Here is a 17,571-nt window from a genome sequence, read left to right as displayed (position 1 = left end):
TAACTCGTATTTATTAAACATTTTTACTATGCGATTCATATTAGTTACAATCGTCGTACAATTTTTTATAATTTGGAAGTTTTATTTATATCAATATTTGAAGCTCATTGATTTTATTAATAATTAATAAAGTCTTAGTTAATTATTATTTATTGTTATTTCTTACATGAAACATCTTAAATTCTATTATTTTTTATTTCAAGTAGAATGAAATTAATAGAAAATAAGAAAGTTTTATGAATAATTTGTTTATTATTGGTTAGTTATCGTGGACAATCTAATAAATTATGAATATTTATATGTTATATAATGTATAGAGAACAGTATGTTGTAATTATAAGGGCTTAAAAAACAACCAGAGGTAAAAGGGACATTCTACGCCGTGGTTAAGGACAACTATTATCCATTAGCGACAGACTTTCCATACCAAAGTGTTTTGTTTTGTGGTATCATTTTGCTCCGTTTTTGATATCATCATACGCTCCATTGAAAATATTCAAATTTATCACTTTGAAACTTCTCCTTTGAAACTTAAGTAAAGTGTAGAACAATGAAGGTAGTATTTCTTCTTGATCATTTTCACATTGAAAACTTCACAGATAAGAGAATATATAATATATAATACTTGTATATTTTAGTTTTATGTCAATTGAATTAAATTTATGTTGGAGTATTAGTATTGACAAACATTTTACGTAATTAATTTTAGCTTCGACGCGAAGCTGAAAAGGTATTGGTTTTACTATGATGTGTTTTTTTTCTGTCTGTACCACTTTGAAAGTAGTGTGCGGATAATCGTGCACTGCCTACGCATTTTACTTTACCCACAGTATTAACAAAACTGAACTGTTATGCTANGGACCGATTTTTTTCAACGATACGTCAAAAGATCACAAATCGTATCTAGTCGAAGACATTACCCTCAAAAATTGAAAAAAAAATTCCCTTGTTCCCTGTAAATGAGGGAAATATTCAAAAAAATTACAAATTTAAATATTGCTAATTTTCAAAATTTTTTTTATTTAAAACTACCATAACTTTTTCAAAAATAAACAAATTAATATAAATATTTTTGTATAGATGCATAATGTCTATCTTGTGGTATATTTTTTTTATAAATCTGAAATAAAAATATAATAGAAATAATAATGAAAATATTTTTATTATTAAATCCCCCACAAGGGGGAAAAAATTTCGGACTTTAGATTGTTTTCACTGTGAAAATGGCTACCAAATAATATTTTTGTATGAAAATTCTCAATTTCATATTTTACATTTTTAACTTTATAATGCTATAACTTTTTGAAAAATGTATGGATCAATACACATTTTTCATGAGAAGTATTATTTATGTACATTTTTCATTTGACATATTTTTTTTTAAATCGGACCATTTCCCTTAATACAGAGGTGCTTCAAATCTAAAAAATGCATATAGAATGTAGAACTTTTTCAAGTCTGACACTTTTTTATAAAGCTTAAATTAAAGCTAATGTTATATGCTTTATTATGAAAAAAAAAAATTCGAACTTTATATTGTCTTCACGGTGAAAACAGAACATCAAAGTTAATAAAAAAAAATATGTTTTTTGTAAAAAAATTGAATCAATATAATTTTTTTTTGTAGATGTATGATGTATTTACCTACCATTTGATATATTTTTTTTATAAATCTGACTCTTTCCCTGCCCACAAGGAGGGATTAAAAATGAAAACTTTTTCACAAAAAATTAACTTTTTCAACTNGGGATTCATAATGACAACTTTTTCACAAAAAATTAACTTTTTCAACTTAACTTTTGAAAGTGTTCCGGAAAGTCTGACACTTATATATATATATATATATTAAATTAAAGCTAATGTAATGTACTTTAATTTGAAAAAAAAAAATTTGACCTCTGGACTTGTCTTCATGGTGAAAACGGCTACCGAATGCTATTTTTNTGGTGAAAATAGTTACCTAATGCTATTTTTGTGTGAAACTTATTGAAAAGTGTATGGATCAATAAAATTTTTTTATGAGAAATAATTTTTTTTAATAATCCCTTTTTCATTTGACATACTTTATCTTAATTAGGATATTAATAAGGAAATAGCAGAACATATAGCTTTTGGAATAATCCATCAATTTTTTAAAATTATACACTATCTAAAGATTTGCATGGAAGCGTTTTTTATGTTAGTGATTTTAATCACTGCCAGTTATCATTATACTTGACTCAACTATGCCACGTCAGCACTGTGCCGCGACCTCCCTGTGCTGGGTTTTTGTTATAATTGAATACGTATAGATAATCATTAAAAACACTATGTGTTTTTAACTGTAAGTATTCATTAAAGTTTTGTGATTACCACCAAAACTTAAAAAAACATTTATGATTGAAAATGCATACTAAAAAAAGAATGGTTTAAGCTTGTAGAATTTAATAATTTTCCTAACATTTTTTTTTAATCAGCTAATTTTTGCTGAGTACTGATAGCGGAAGGAAAAATATCTTCGTTCATAATTATATTGACAGCCGATGATAACTTGTTATATTATAAAACTTTTTGATGTAGTTTCTATTTATATTACCAAGTTTTAAAACTACAATGTGAATAGTATTATTTTTCTTTAAGAAAATAACGGACATAAGCGTATGGTAGAATATCAGATAATATAATTCATATACGTTTTTTAAGTATGAGCATAATACATTATATATAAGAAATATAATTAATTTGAAATAATCATGCATTTTATTGACTATAATCTATAGAAATATTTTAAGCTGGTTTTTAAAAATGTTTGCACATAGATTATTTATATCATAGGTGTACTCAGCTGTCATCAGAAGTATTTTGCATTCTCTGTTTTAATTTATTTTACAAAAATAAATTATTATTACTTGATTATTGTTTAAAATATATTACAAAAGAAAATATTTTAGAATTGAAAATACTCACTGAGTATTGTGTAAAAATTTAATAGTTTTGTATTTTTTATGATGAATATGAAGTTTTTATAAATTTCAATCTTTAAAATTGAAAATCTCACAATAGTAGAATTTTCGTGTTTCATATTTTTAATACTGATGTATAGTTGACTTTTTGATAGCGATGCTCGTTTTTAGCATTGAAAGTAGTGTGCGGATAATCGTGCACTGCCTACGCATTTTACTTTACCCACAGTATTAACAAAACTGAACTGTTATGCTAGTAGGCGTTGATTATTATTTTTTTAATGTTACTATTATAACGTTTTATTAAGACTATTATAATTTCAATTTCTTTTCAATAATCTATTATTTTGATAACATCATTTCATTTTCACCGTCATATATACTGTCGAATATATTTCTTCAGTTGTAATGTGTGTAGCACTAATAAAATTGATAGAATTATTGACAAGTTATTTTCTGTCATTTCTGTGTATAAAATGTTTTTTTGTCTCGATATATGACCGAACAAAGGTCGATGGACGTGAAACACGAACGGTAATGCAGTTATTGACTGGTAAATGTCAAGCGACCAAACATATTTTATTTAATATAGTTTTTCCAAATCAAGTTTTGTTATTTATTTTTGTATAGGGACTTATATTTGCACGTAAAAACAAAAAATAAAGTCAAATACATATAAACGATTTATCTCAATAGGAGTTTGTTGACCAATATAATATTGTTCTTGGCAGTCCAACCTCTTCTTAATATTCACTACATATTTTATGATAGTCCATTAATTGTAATATAGTCATGTGATTTAAAGGACTATCCGTTAATTATTTTTTCTTCTTCTTCTTCCTCGCCTTATTTAAATCTCATATTAGGTGTTTTTCGTTTTGTTGTACTTCTGAGGTAGGTATATTTATTTAAACATTTAATTAAACGACATTTATTTTATTGACTTACAATCGATTTTCAAAATTTATAATATTTTCTTCTTAAATGTAAGTGTTAAATAATTGTAAAACAAACTAAAATAATATTTAGTTGTTCAAATAACTGTGAAAGAACATAATTTGTTCAAAATTCAACAACATAACATTGAACATCATAATATTAATGACATTATAAACTTGAATAAACGTCTTCTTCTTCTTCTTCTTCCTTGCCTTAATCCCAACTACTTGGCGTCGACCACCTTTATCCTAAACTTCCACTTGACTCGATCTCCCACATCATCTACGCTCACATCACCTGTCCTCATATTGCATTCAATAGCATCCCTCTATCTCTTTTTTGGTCTTCCTCTACCTCTTATTCCTTCAACATTCATTTCTATAACTGTTCTTACAGCTTCCGATTCTTCTTTCCTCTTAACATGACTAACTATCTACAGGGTTCATCCCAAAAGTAATTAGCCTTTGTTCAGAATCACACTTTTATTGGTTATAACGCTACAAGCCATCAAAATTCTTCGAAATACTCTCCTGCATCAATACACCGTTGGAGGCAGTTTTTCCATGCCTTGAACGCTCTCTAGTAGACGTCTTCCGTAACTTCTGTCAGGATCTTCGTCACGGCTGCTTGGATATCTTCAATGGACTGCCAGTGATGTCCTTTCAGGGCTGTTTTCATTTTTGGAAATAAAAAGAAGTCCGGGGGAGACAGATCGGGACTGTAAGAAGGCTGGGGAACCATGGTGATGTGCTTTTGGCCAGGAATTTGTTCTCGATGAACGCGGTGCTTTCAGTCTTTCTGAATCGGCCACTTCCTCTCCCTCCGCAAGCGGTGGATCCTAAGCCTCAGTCTCTCCAACACAGCCTTGTAGAACACTGCATTCATAGTCTGTTCTGGTGGGACAAACTTGTGGTGCACCATGCCCTGCACTCCAAAGAAGACAATGAGCATAGTCTTTGTTTTCGACTTGCCCATGCGCGCTTTTTTGGGGCGTGGTGACGAGGACGTGTGCCACTCAGAACTTTGTTACTTCGATTCAGGGTCATACTCAAAATACCACGTTTCTTCACCAGTGATCACGTGGTCCATGAAGTTTGGATCGTCTTCACACAAGTCAAGGAATTCTTGGGATCGGAGCACTCGAATCGCTTTTTGTTCGTCAGTCAATTTTCGGGGTATAAGCTTGGCGCACACCTCGCGCATGATTGTCATAGTAGCGGTTTTTCCCAGCCAAAAACAAAACTTGATTGCGTAACATTGTTCAATCGTTTATTCCATGACGACGCTTAGAAACTTCCTTCGGGGGAACTCACGTCCTGTCGCTTCCAAAGCTCAGAGCGAAATTCAGCCGGTATGTAGTAGTTCGTTAGGGTTTTCCTATTGATTCAATGATTTCCACTATTTCTGACCGGTCATAGCGCGCTGGATTATTTAGTCGCGTCAGAAAAAGATGAGTCTCATTACTTTTGGGATGAAACCGGTAAGTCCATCCGTTAATTATTCTTTCAATTAAAAAAATAACAAGCATAATATGCGGTCTATATAATATGAAACCTAGAAATAAATTTATGATTCGCATGTTTAAGAATTGCGCATCCAGTTTATTCAATCACTATTTTTTTATTCTTAACTTTAGAAACGACAATAAAAAAAAGTTAACATGCTAAACATTTTTTAGTTACACTCCTAATGAGGGATAAATTCGTGTTTATCATTTATCGCGTATAAACTCGGCCAAATATTATATAGACCAGGCATCATCTAGAGGTATCCAAGTCTATATACATTTTTTTGGTAAATATAACCGTAAGTCACGATTTATCATTTAATTATGTGCACTATATATCTTATTAAACTGAATTCGTTTTTATTTATTTTAAGTTATAAAATGAGTGTATATAATAAGTAATATAAATTATCACGAAAAGTTCATAATTTTTGCAAATTTTTAATTTTTTTTGTAATATTTTTTTTTTAAAGTCATATAAATAATATTTTAATACCTGTGATCCCGATTTTTTTTCTATTAATTTGATATTTTGGACATGCGTCATTTCTCAAGTAAATCTAAAAGGAAAAAGAATAGATTTTTTTTCATTACAAAACAAAGTAAATTTAATACTAAAAAAATTATTTGAACAGATTTTTATTGATTTTTCTTCACATATTGAATTAGAAATCGAAGGTGACTAATAAGTATTTGATAATGTCTATTTATAACCAAAGTATAATATGAAAATTTTAGTTAAAAGACAATTTTTAGATTGTTTATAAGTTTTAAGCATTCGCATAAAACTATTATCTATAAGATATTTTTGAAAATGTGTTTAATACTTTTATTGATCAATGTTACACTTTCTTTGGCTGGCCAACTGTTAAACGATAGGAAAATTTCTGATTTAAATGCATTGCTAGCTCATCATGGATGGCATGAATATTCACCAAATCTTGGAATCAGGGAAATTGTAAACGATGTTGTGATACATTACAATATTTCCGATATTTTAGCGCATATTCCAGAGATTAATCAAATAGTCAACGAAAACAATCTCAATCAAAAAACTCGAAATGTATATCAGTTCTTAAGCTGCAGATACTCAAGATCTATTACTGTTTTCACTGATTACATAATAAACTACGGAAAACAGTGCTCTAGAGTGGACGAATCATATAAATCAGTTGATTGTTTGGAAAGTTTGATTAACTTACTAAATAATGGAAACAGAATGATGTCTGAAATTTACGATTCTCTGTTATATTTAAGACAACTATCATCAGCGATATCATTCGAAATACCTGATGTATTTGAAGTTATCGAACCTCTGAAAAATTACACTGCCAATAAAACATTTGATAAAGAACAATTTATTAGGAAATTCGAATTTCGAATAGACGTAGTTAATATACAAATTGNAAATTCCAATTTCGAATAGACGTAGTTAATATACAAATTGATGTTATTTCAGAAGAAATTATGGAATATCACAATAGTGTTCGTAAATTCTATTATCAATATTGTCTTCCTATTCCGATTGAAGAAGTAGAACTTCAAAATGGAATTTTTTATCCGACATACCTGGGAAGACGCCTAAATGGTTTTAGTGTAAGAAATGAAATGGATGCCGATGAGTTAATGTTGCTAATAAAAACTGAATACACAGAATTTTTAAACATATGTAGTACGGTTTATGATAGCCATGGATTTCCTAAAAATGAAATCAATTTTTTTACTTTAAATGATTTATAATGCTTTTATAGTAGTTATATTATTCTTTACTAAACTGTATACAATCATTAGTTTATTTTAATTAAACTTCCACAAAACATAGATTAAAATAACGCAAGAAATAATAAGGCAGATTATGAATTAGGTAAAATGATATTCTTGTTTTAAAAAAAAATATGATAATTATTATATTAATATAAATAATGAAGCATTTTTTTTGGTAAGAACAATTGTTGCTTAAAATTATAAGGTTTTAAATTTAGAAAGAATATAAAAATAATTTTTTTTATTTCAGTATCTCAAAAATATTTGAAATTATCAGTGTTATTCAATTTAGGGGATTACTAGGATTTTTTTATTATGTACCTCACAATTTTTCTAATTTATATTTCATAAAATAATTAATACTACTTAATCATTGTTTTACCAATTGGTCTCAATATATCAAGTGTATTTCTTCCAATTTTGAAGTTATTATAATGAATACAGAGATAATAGAGAGATTAAAATTAATTTGAATTTTAGAAACAATGTCATACCTAATTTTAAATGTTTTTTCATGTAATTATGATTACTTACTGTACTATTGTTCTAGTGCAGACAACTTAGAGAGGCATAGTCATATCATTATTGTAGATTATTATTACTACTAACAGTTTTTCCAAATCCCATCATCCGATTTTTCCCCGGAAACAAAAATAAGATAATATCTACTTTTGACGAATGAACTTAAAGATGTTATCTACGTCAGACAAAAATAGTTATATAAATTCCTAAATAATATGTAACATTATATTAATTTTCAAGTTAAAATATTTTAAATGAAAAAAAAATTGAAACATTTGTACATTTTTTTATACCAACACTAAGGTTTTTTTATTTATAGCGCCTTATTACCGATGTCATCCGAAGCAATGATACCCACTTGCTCCCCCTAGATCCGGCACTGACTGAAAGTAGCTTCAGGTTGGGATTTGACAAATGCGAACTGAGTTTTGGAGGATTTCAGTGATTTTCATAGTATGTGATAATACCCCCCCAATCTAAGGATATTGTTGTTAGTGCTTTTTGTGATCATTATTAGTTTATTGTTTTTAATTATACATTATATGATTATTATATTAAGATAACACAATTAGCAATGGATAATTTGATATATATGTAAATGATAAGAAATTATGTTGAACAGTGTACATGAAATGACAGATGATTAATTGTTTGTTTAAAGTAATATAAAATACAGATTATAAATTTTTCATTAATAAATATAAGATACGTAATACAAAGCATTAGGCATACTACAACATAGCCATTTGAAAGGATGTGGTCTTAACCTGTAATATAAAAATTTAAGCTTTACTGCGTTGCCAGCGCAATGTTTATTATAAAAAATGCATATCTCAAAACTAGCTACTCAATGCGCATAGAATTAAATTGATATTGTAACTTAATATACCTAATTCTTAAATAATAACTGGTTACAATCTTTATATGTCTGCCGGTGGAATATGCATTAGAAAAATGATATAGCTAGAGAAAAATGATATAGACACAGTAAGGAAAATTTACAATAAGTACTTAATCCAAATTTTTTTTGGAGAGGTGGAGAGTTTTAAGTATTTAGGGTCATTTGTGCAAAAGAGTGGTGGTATTGATGTATGATGAATGTAAGATACAGAATTAAGTGCGGGTGGTTGAAAAGAAGAAAAGAGTCTGACGTCTTATGCGATAAAAGAATTCCAATGAGACTTCTACAAGACTGTAATAAGGCCAACTATGATGTATGGTTCAGAGTGTTGGGCGGTTGATAAGAAAGTAGAGCAGAGAATGAGTGTAGCAGAGATGAGAATGCTTAGATGGATGAGTGGAGTGACTAGAAAAGATAGAATAAGGAACGAGCAATAAGAAGAAGTATAGGTGTAGCGTCAATCGTGGATAAGATGAAAGAAAATAGACTTAGATAGTTTGGTCATGTTATGAGTAGAGAAAAATTGGAAGCTGTAAGAACAGTTATAGAAATGAATGTTGAAGGAAGAAGAGGTAAAGGAAGACCAAAAAAGATATGGAGGGAAGCTATTGAATGCGATTTGAGGACAGCTGATGTAAGCGTAGATGATGTGGGAGATCTTGTCAAATGGAAGTTTAGGATAAAGGTGGCCGACCCCAAGTAGTTGGGATTAAGGCGAGGAAGAAGAAGAAGACTTAATCCAAATTTTTCTTAATTTTTTAAATTTAACATCATACATTTAGACAAATAGGCTAATAAGCAGAATTTGTAACTGAAGTAAACTAGTAGATATGTCAAAATTATCAAAATATTTTTTTCTAAAGCTTTCACTAAATAATATTAATATGGTTCAACATTTAATGAAAAGTATTTATAATAAATAATATGAAGTCAGTAATAATAAAAAGAATAAGACGAGTAATGAGAATAATTAAAATATACAAACTAAATACATTATTAGTGTTACAATAAATATAATTAAAATAGTTAAATTAGAAAACCATCTGAATGGATGAAGGAAATAATTAGTGTGTTAACATTGCGGAACGTTGAGTTGAGAATATTGGACCAATTAATTGAAGAGATACTGAGGTAAGGTAAACAATTTAATAAAATGGAACGGTTAATTACTAAAGTAAGACAGTCAAAAAGTAAATGGGAAAAGTTGTAGAGAACTTTATCGTCAAGTTTGGGACAGAAAATATATGGTGAAGAGACATGTTGTAGGCATGAAAAGGGGACGATTATGGCCTAGACTTAACCAAAAAAAAGATACTATATGAATCCCGGTGAGTGGAAGTTTGTAAGCCAAGGATGTTTGGGAATAGTTGGCGAGATTGATTTGTGCTAGGTAGTGATGAGGGACAGAGAAAAGACCAGTAATCTTGTATGCTTGAATTATAGTCTTATGAAGCTGGTTAAAGAAAAATTGAGAGTTGGATGTTAATTAATGGAGTTAGTAAGTTTGGATAAATGATTAGCTTACTCATGTTAAAGATACCTACGTGGCTACAAGACCATAGAATAAATATTTAAAGTATTTTTTTTATAATTATATTTCAATTTTCATTATTCTAGTTAGTTATTTCTTTTATCTATTTAATCTATTTATTTATTGATCTATGTTTAACATAAAGATATAATTAAAAGAAAAAAGACAATGCCTTTTTTATAACGTGACATAATATAATCATAATCATAGTAGACATTATTTCTCAAACTATATGAAAACAGTGACAATGGTTGTGGCCTATGCCACCAACCAATGCCTAAAAATTCTGTCAGATGATTATAAAATTATATATTTAATTTGTCTATTTTCAATTCTACAAAATTTTATTGGCCCATATATCTATTATAAAAATAATTATTTCTTTGTCATAATTTCATTTATTCGACGAACGTGAAATCTTATATCTGAAACTACGGAATAACATTTTGGCCATCTGCTGCAAGCACCATATGCGTTTGAATAGTTAGATAATCTTTCTCAAATAGATTGGCTAAAACATTACTCCTTTTATATTCACATGTCTCTCGGGAAATCAGCATATTTTCTAGTTTTGGCGCGATCAATAAAAACTTGCATATTTGAATACTTAAGGTGAATTGTAAATGTTTTCATAAACAGATGGTCAACAAATTATAATTTATGATGCATTGTAATATATATAAATAAATTTGACGGCGAAGTTAAATAATATTAACGTCGACTAATCATCGCTATAATACAATATAAGCATTTGTAGTTTAAATGTAAATTTCGTAGGTTTATAAAATAAAAAATATATTAAATGTAGTACGATAAGTATTTTTTATAATTTTATTGATTATAAACCTAACGCAGTAGTGACGCGATATAATTGAAATAACTGTAGATAATATCTCACTGTGATTAAAATCACTATCATAAAAAAATGCTTCAATGTAAATATAATGATTCTGTTGATTATTAAATGAAATTGTTGAATTATTACAAAAGCAACATGAATTTCTATTTCTTTATTTATATTCTGATTACAAGTTTTATTATTTATAAGTATAATACGTGGATAAATACTTATTATAGAAATTAAATATAGTAGGAATTGAATTGATATTCCATAATTTATTATTATAATTTTTACGGAGAAATTATAAAAAGTTTTAAAATTGGTGTATACAGGTTGATTATTTTTATATTAGCCACCCGACTACTTTTAAATTTTTTTTTAACTTATAGTATGTAATATAAACTTTAATTTAACATATGTTTGAAGCTAGGAGTATTTCCGGAATATTTTCAAAAGTTAAATTGAAAAGGTTAAAATTTCATTAAAATATAGCAATTCTAAATCCTCCCCAATGGGATAGTTAGGTATCAGATTTTCAGAAATATACCTAAAATGAGGTGTATACCTATAGTATATATGAAAAAAAATTGTTTTGTTTCAAATAATATGACAATCCATGAAAGTTTCAACACATTGTTTCATCTATTTATGAAAGAGTTATGACAGTTAAGTAAAAATAGTTTAAAAATATCGAAATTTATCAACCTTAAAAATACAATTTTTGGGGAATTTTCATAATTTACAGGGAACGAAGAAAAATTATTTAATTCTTGAGGGAAATATTTTCAACTAGATATGATTTTTGATCTTTTGTTGTATTGTTGAAAAAAATCAGTTTAGTGAGAGCTAAGAAAAAATAATGACATTACAAAAAATAATAATAATAAATATATAATGGTAAAATTAATACCTTCTCAGCTTCCTATCGAGGCTAAAAGATTAAATGAAACGAAGCAAAAATAATTTAATGAAATTTCTTTTTTCAAATTTGTTCGAAAACAAAAGAAGTTTTGAATATAAAATATAAAAATAATTAAATAATTATTTACTATTTTATTTTAAATACTTATTAATTCAAAATTTTCATTTTTAGACATTTTTCAACTTTATAGATTTCAATTTCATGCTTATACTTTAATTAACATTTCCGCAACTTTTAATATCGACAAATACAGGTTTCGTACACCTGAATTCGTTTTTACCGCCTTCAACAAATACATTATTTTTTATGATATAAGAGTTTACTTTTTAGTTTAAAGTTTTCCTATGGAAAGTTTTGTTGTTCGCTGGTACGTTGTAACCTCATAATTTAGAATTTCTTAAAAAAAGTAGCGTTGGCTATTATACTCTATGATACTACCGATAATCAAATAAAAAACTATTGGTTTTATTTTCTTGGTATCACGCTGTTACTTAACTTATGGAACAAATAAAAAGAAAACAAGATTTATCCGATTGTTTTCTTACGAATTTAATATATTTAACTGTCTTTTTTTTTTGTTTCTTTGAGATTGGTGGTCGTGGTTAAATATAAATTAAAAAACTAATGTATAGTATGGATTCATAAAAGTGAAGTGGAGGCATTTTTTAGGTTAATTTTGATTAATATTTGACAATGATAGAAATAACTGTTGTAAAAAACTTCGATGTGTATTTTTAAAAAATTACATGATTTTTAACTTTAGATACCCATTACTCACTGAATAAAAGTCGTCAACAAAACCTTTTTTATCAAATAGTACATTAAAATAAGCTACTTTTGAACGATATATTTTTTCGTTGCTATGAAAAACACTTTAAAATTAGCCAATTTTACCGAAAATATTATGATTAACATAATGGCTGATAAGTTCTAGAATCGAACTTTCGAATGGTTTTTCTTTTTTAATCTCAAAGTACATTGTATTAGCTTTGATTTGATGTAGGTTTAAAAAGGTTAGCTTTTTACAAGGTTATCAAAAATTTGAAAAAAAAAAAATTATAAATGATATTTAAGCCATCACAATATCTGGTTAATGATTGATTTTTAAAAAAAGTAAGTATATAGTAAATTAAATGTTTTATGTATTGTTAATAAAAATTTTGCAATAATTTGTTCAGTTTCCAAAAAGTTATTTTAGTATTAAATGATAACTAAAAATACCAAAATTATACTTTAAACAACAACTCTAATTTTTTGGTACATTGCCCTTTATTACTGCGATTTAGGTCAATTTTTTAAAATTATGGCACTGATAGCTACAACTAGATGTGTTTTGTGATCTTGTGACGTACTTTTTAGCAAACTCAACTCAGTAGGATCGAAATAATCGGATCTAGTGAAACAATAAATAATTTTCTGTAGAGTAAAACCAATAACTTCCAAGCAATGCATCAAACCTAAAATATTATTTTATTAAAATAAATTTTAAAATTTCAAAATTATACATTAACTTATATAAAAATAAAACATAAAAATTTGGTAGTGATCAGAAATCCAAAATATGTAATAAATTATTTAATAATTAAAAAACTATAGATAAAATAATATGGAATAACTAGTGCGTAGAAATTAATTCAATAGAATTATAGCTTAGTGTAAAAATATTTAAAAAATATTAGTAATGTTGTCTAAAAATTTAAAAAACCCACGAGAACAAAAATAAATTAATCATTATTATTTATACTTTTATAATGATGTTATGGAATGAATTATGATGTTATAGTCGTAATGCATAAGCAAAATACTGGTTGTCTTATTAATCTAATAAACAGATGAACTAGTAAAAATTCTATATAGTGTAGTGAAACTTTCGTTGAACAACAGTTTTTTAAAAATCTTAAAGATTTCTTGATATTTACATAATAATATCATGTATTTAAAAAGGGAAAATCTGAAAAAAAAATTAAACTAATTTTTATTATTAGAACTTTTGATTAAAAAGTGTGATAGGATTATACGTGACGTGACGCATTACCATTGCAGCTTAATATCACATCATTTTAACATTTTACATTTCAACTCAACTTTAATAATTAGAACAAGGCTAAAAATGTAGTAAGTATATTTTAAACTATAATGATTTTCATACTATATATACAATGTATATTTATATGACAAAATTTATAAAAGAAAATGAATACTCAATAAGATTAAATATATATTTCTACAAAAAAAAAAATTAACTCATGTATAAAATAGAATTTCTGAGATATATCTTTACTATCTCTAAACTCAATCATTTTTCTTTTTAACGAGTTGTGTTTTCTCAACCAAAGGTATCCTTTTCACAGTTCAGTTATTCTTGACTTCAATAAAACGTCACGTTTCCAATCGCAATATATTATTGTTTAATGATAAAAAAAAAAGTGGTATTCAGTTTCACTTTTATGTGTTGTATTATTGATAACAAAGGTACATTATGCAGATATTATCATTTATACAGTGATAATGTTAGTGTGTTTTATTCCAGCTTTGTTGAACTCTGCTCGTTTTGAAATGTCTCGTACTCTTATATAAAGATAAATCACTCTCCGGTACTACTTAGTTGGTACCCACAATAATATACAGATATACTAGTCCCAGTAATGTCTCCCAATGGAACGTGCATCAGATACCGTATTCGCAATAACGTCGGTAATACAGCTGGTTAAGCAATGTGCGACGTGACTGGACAATTGGTAGCCTAATATCTATAACCATAACGATATGATATAGTATTATTAAAACTGCCTAAAACGAAAAAAAAAAAATAAAATCGATTCAAAAACTAATAACTTTGGTAAATGTTCAGAAGATATAGAAGGATAAAACAACAGTGTAATTAATTTAAGCGATTTTAGAATTCACTATTTTGATTTTTTTTCTGCTTTTTGTTACAACCACATGGCTTACTAAACAAAAAATATAATAACAATAATTGCTATTGGTACTCGGATCAGTATAGTGGATCTTTTTCTAAAAAGAACACCTTGACCCGTTTTATGATGTTGTAAAACGCACTTCATAATAATGAAAATATCAAAAAAAGCTCATACTCAAATCTCAGAATTGTTCGCGTAAAATAAACCCATATACTAAATATATGACACAATATTATATAAACCCGTTTTGATAATTTAATAATTATTTATAAAAAAATCCATGCTACCGGTTTTAATAACTACACACGATTTACATAAACTAACAATCTAAAAAAATCATCAAGATAAAATAAAATAAACTATAAATGAGTTCATAATATTCTATGATATGTATATTATGTAATTTTGGAATTAGTAGTTAATATTTGTTAATTGATGTTGTCTATATTTTTAAAACAATTGTTCAATGTTGTTAATTAATTCACTTGCATAGTAGTTAAATTTGTCCACATAAATAATTGATCAGATTTTCTGAGATTATTAATAATTATGCTCTTGTGTTAAAACTTAAAAACAAATTTAAATATATTATCTTCATCAAAATTTGCTTTTTAGTGTTAAAGACACTTTTATATATTTTACTTTTACCTTGAGAAAGTTTTAACACATGTGCATAAATTAGAAGATTCCTGTTGAGATGTCTGACGTAGAATAAAAATCGGATTGTTCGTAGTGTCGTACAATAATACAGTTTAGGGATCAAATTAAAATTCCCTGAATAAATCAAGAAGAGTAATGCATTATAAATTACATTATGTATTCATCTATTACTAAATATCTTCAAACACTATACAACTATTAGTATTACATGTTTATATTACTATAAAGTTTTACTTGGAAAGTGTATTAAAGGTTTAGATCTGTTAAAACAAATTTTATTTAAACTTTTTTAAAGTAATAAAATTCTTACCATTGAAAACACTATTATAATAGTAGGTTTGTCACTTAAATAATGAAACACTTCATAAATATATACATAAAATGGTTTATATTTAAAGTATAAACATAAATATTTTATTAGATGCTTCAAAAGTTTAATTTACAAAGATTTTTTTGAAAAGTTTAGTTTGATGAGACATACATAAAAGATACATATGTATTCGGAAGTATTGATTGAAAGTATTATTGCTGAAAATATTTGGGTACTAGTTATTTATTAATTTGATAATTTTATAATATTAAACAGAGGCGCCGAAACTATTTTTTACATGGGAGGGGGAGAGGGCAAAAATTTAATAACTAAAACTCAATCCCTTTGATTGTGACTAAGTTTAAAAGTGGGTTAAGCTATTTTTTGGTAGATTTTAGTGATCATATAAAAAAAATTCGGTAATTTATAAATTTTACTCTTAATAATATACAATATTAGCTTCGATGCGAAGCTGAGAAGATATTAATTTTACTATTTTTTTACAAGAGTCAACTTTTTCAACTTAACTTTTGAAAATATTCCGGAAATACTGTGTCCTTAAAACATATGTCAAATTTAAGCTTATGTCACATACTATAAATAAAAAAAAAAAATTTGTCCCAACAACTTATCTTCTACGTGCAAACGGCTGTCGTAGTTAAAAAATACTATTTTTGTGTTAAAATTTTCGATTGTCAATTTTAAATTTTCAAGTTTATATTGCTATAATTTTTTGAAAAATGTTTTGATCAACACAAATTTTCGTTTCTAAATACATTAATATACGCATTTTATTCAACATACTTTTTGTTAAAATCGGACAATTTCCCCGTATATTTGTATACGCCCCTTGGGACGTTCAAAACTTGAAACATACGTATAAAAAGTAGAACTTTTTCAACTTAAGTTTTAAAAATGTTCCGGAATACTGCATTTTTAAAATATTTAAAAATTATTTAATGAGTTCATCAATAAATATAAAATTTACGTGAATCTACCTTATATTAATTAAAAATTTATAATTTTGATAATTTTGCCTCTTCAAAGTTAAGAAATTTTTTCTTTGAAAACTTGTATAAAAAGTAGAACTTTTTTGACTTAACTTTTGAAAATCTGTGTTTTTTAAATATATATTGAAATAAAACTTATTTTATGTACTATAAGTTAAAAAAAAAAATTGTACCAACAACCTATATTCTATGTGCAAAGTTGATCATAAAATAGGAATTAATTTTGCTTTTGGAATAAATTTCTTAAAATAGAACAGTATCTACAGATTTGTATCGAAGCGTTTCCTATGATAGTAATTTTAATCAATGTCAAATATCTATACTTGTCCCAACTATGCCACGTCCATACTGTCCCACGACTTCATTGTATTACCGTTTTTTGATATTCAACTGAAGTTTGGTAAAATTCATTAACGCTTTTTAATCCTAAAACCTGAATAGCTAAATAATTAAGTATGGTAGTGTTTTATTAATTTCCAGATTCATTGTAATTTTTTATTGTCAGATTCTATGGGAGGGCATTATACTTTTGTTCTCTTGTATTTTAACAAAGGGGGCAACTGACCCCCCTGGTTCCGGCACCACTGGATTACTAAAGCTCTTTTTTACGAGTTTAGAATTATAAATAGATTATACTGTGTCATAATATAAAGCACGACAAAGGAAGTGAAAAGAGAGTTGAAGATATGAAGATAATGATGACTTTGTTTAGATATTTATGTAAGTGGGATAGTACAGCAGTCACCGAAAAGACGTCAAAAGAAATTAACAAAGAATTGACTTTATAGAGTAATAACCGAG

General features: G+C 27.0%; 1 protein-coding gene and 1 long non-coding RNA gene across 2 annotated transcripts in view; both read left to right on the top strand.

The window, feature by feature from the left end:
- The window catches only part of LOC126899347 (neurexin-1), a 154,397-nt gene that overhangs the window by 46,255 nt on the left and 90,571 nt on the right, over positions 1–17,571 (top strand). The gene's annotated exons all lie outside the window — the stretch shown is intronic.
- On the top strand, positions 13,682–14,656 carry LOC126899380 (uncharacterized). The gene is made up of 2 exons (XR_007702569.1): positions 13,682–13,984; positions 14,400–14,656. It is a non-coding gene; the product is annotated as an uncharacterized LOC126899380 (long non-coding RNA).

This window comes from Daktulosphaira vitifoliae, unplaced genomic scaffold, assembly GCF_025091365.1.
Source record: "Daktulosphaira vitifoliae isolate Bord-2020 unplaced genomic scaffold, ASM2509136v1 Scaffold_2, whole genome shotgun sequence".
NCBI classification, from domain to species: domain Eukaryota; kingdom Metazoa; phylum Arthropoda; class Insecta; order Hemiptera; family Phylloxeridae; genus Daktulosphaira; species Daktulosphaira vitifoliae.
The sequence above is the reverse complement of the archived record's forward strand: the minus strand, read 5'-3'. Positions and strand labels throughout refer to the sequence as shown.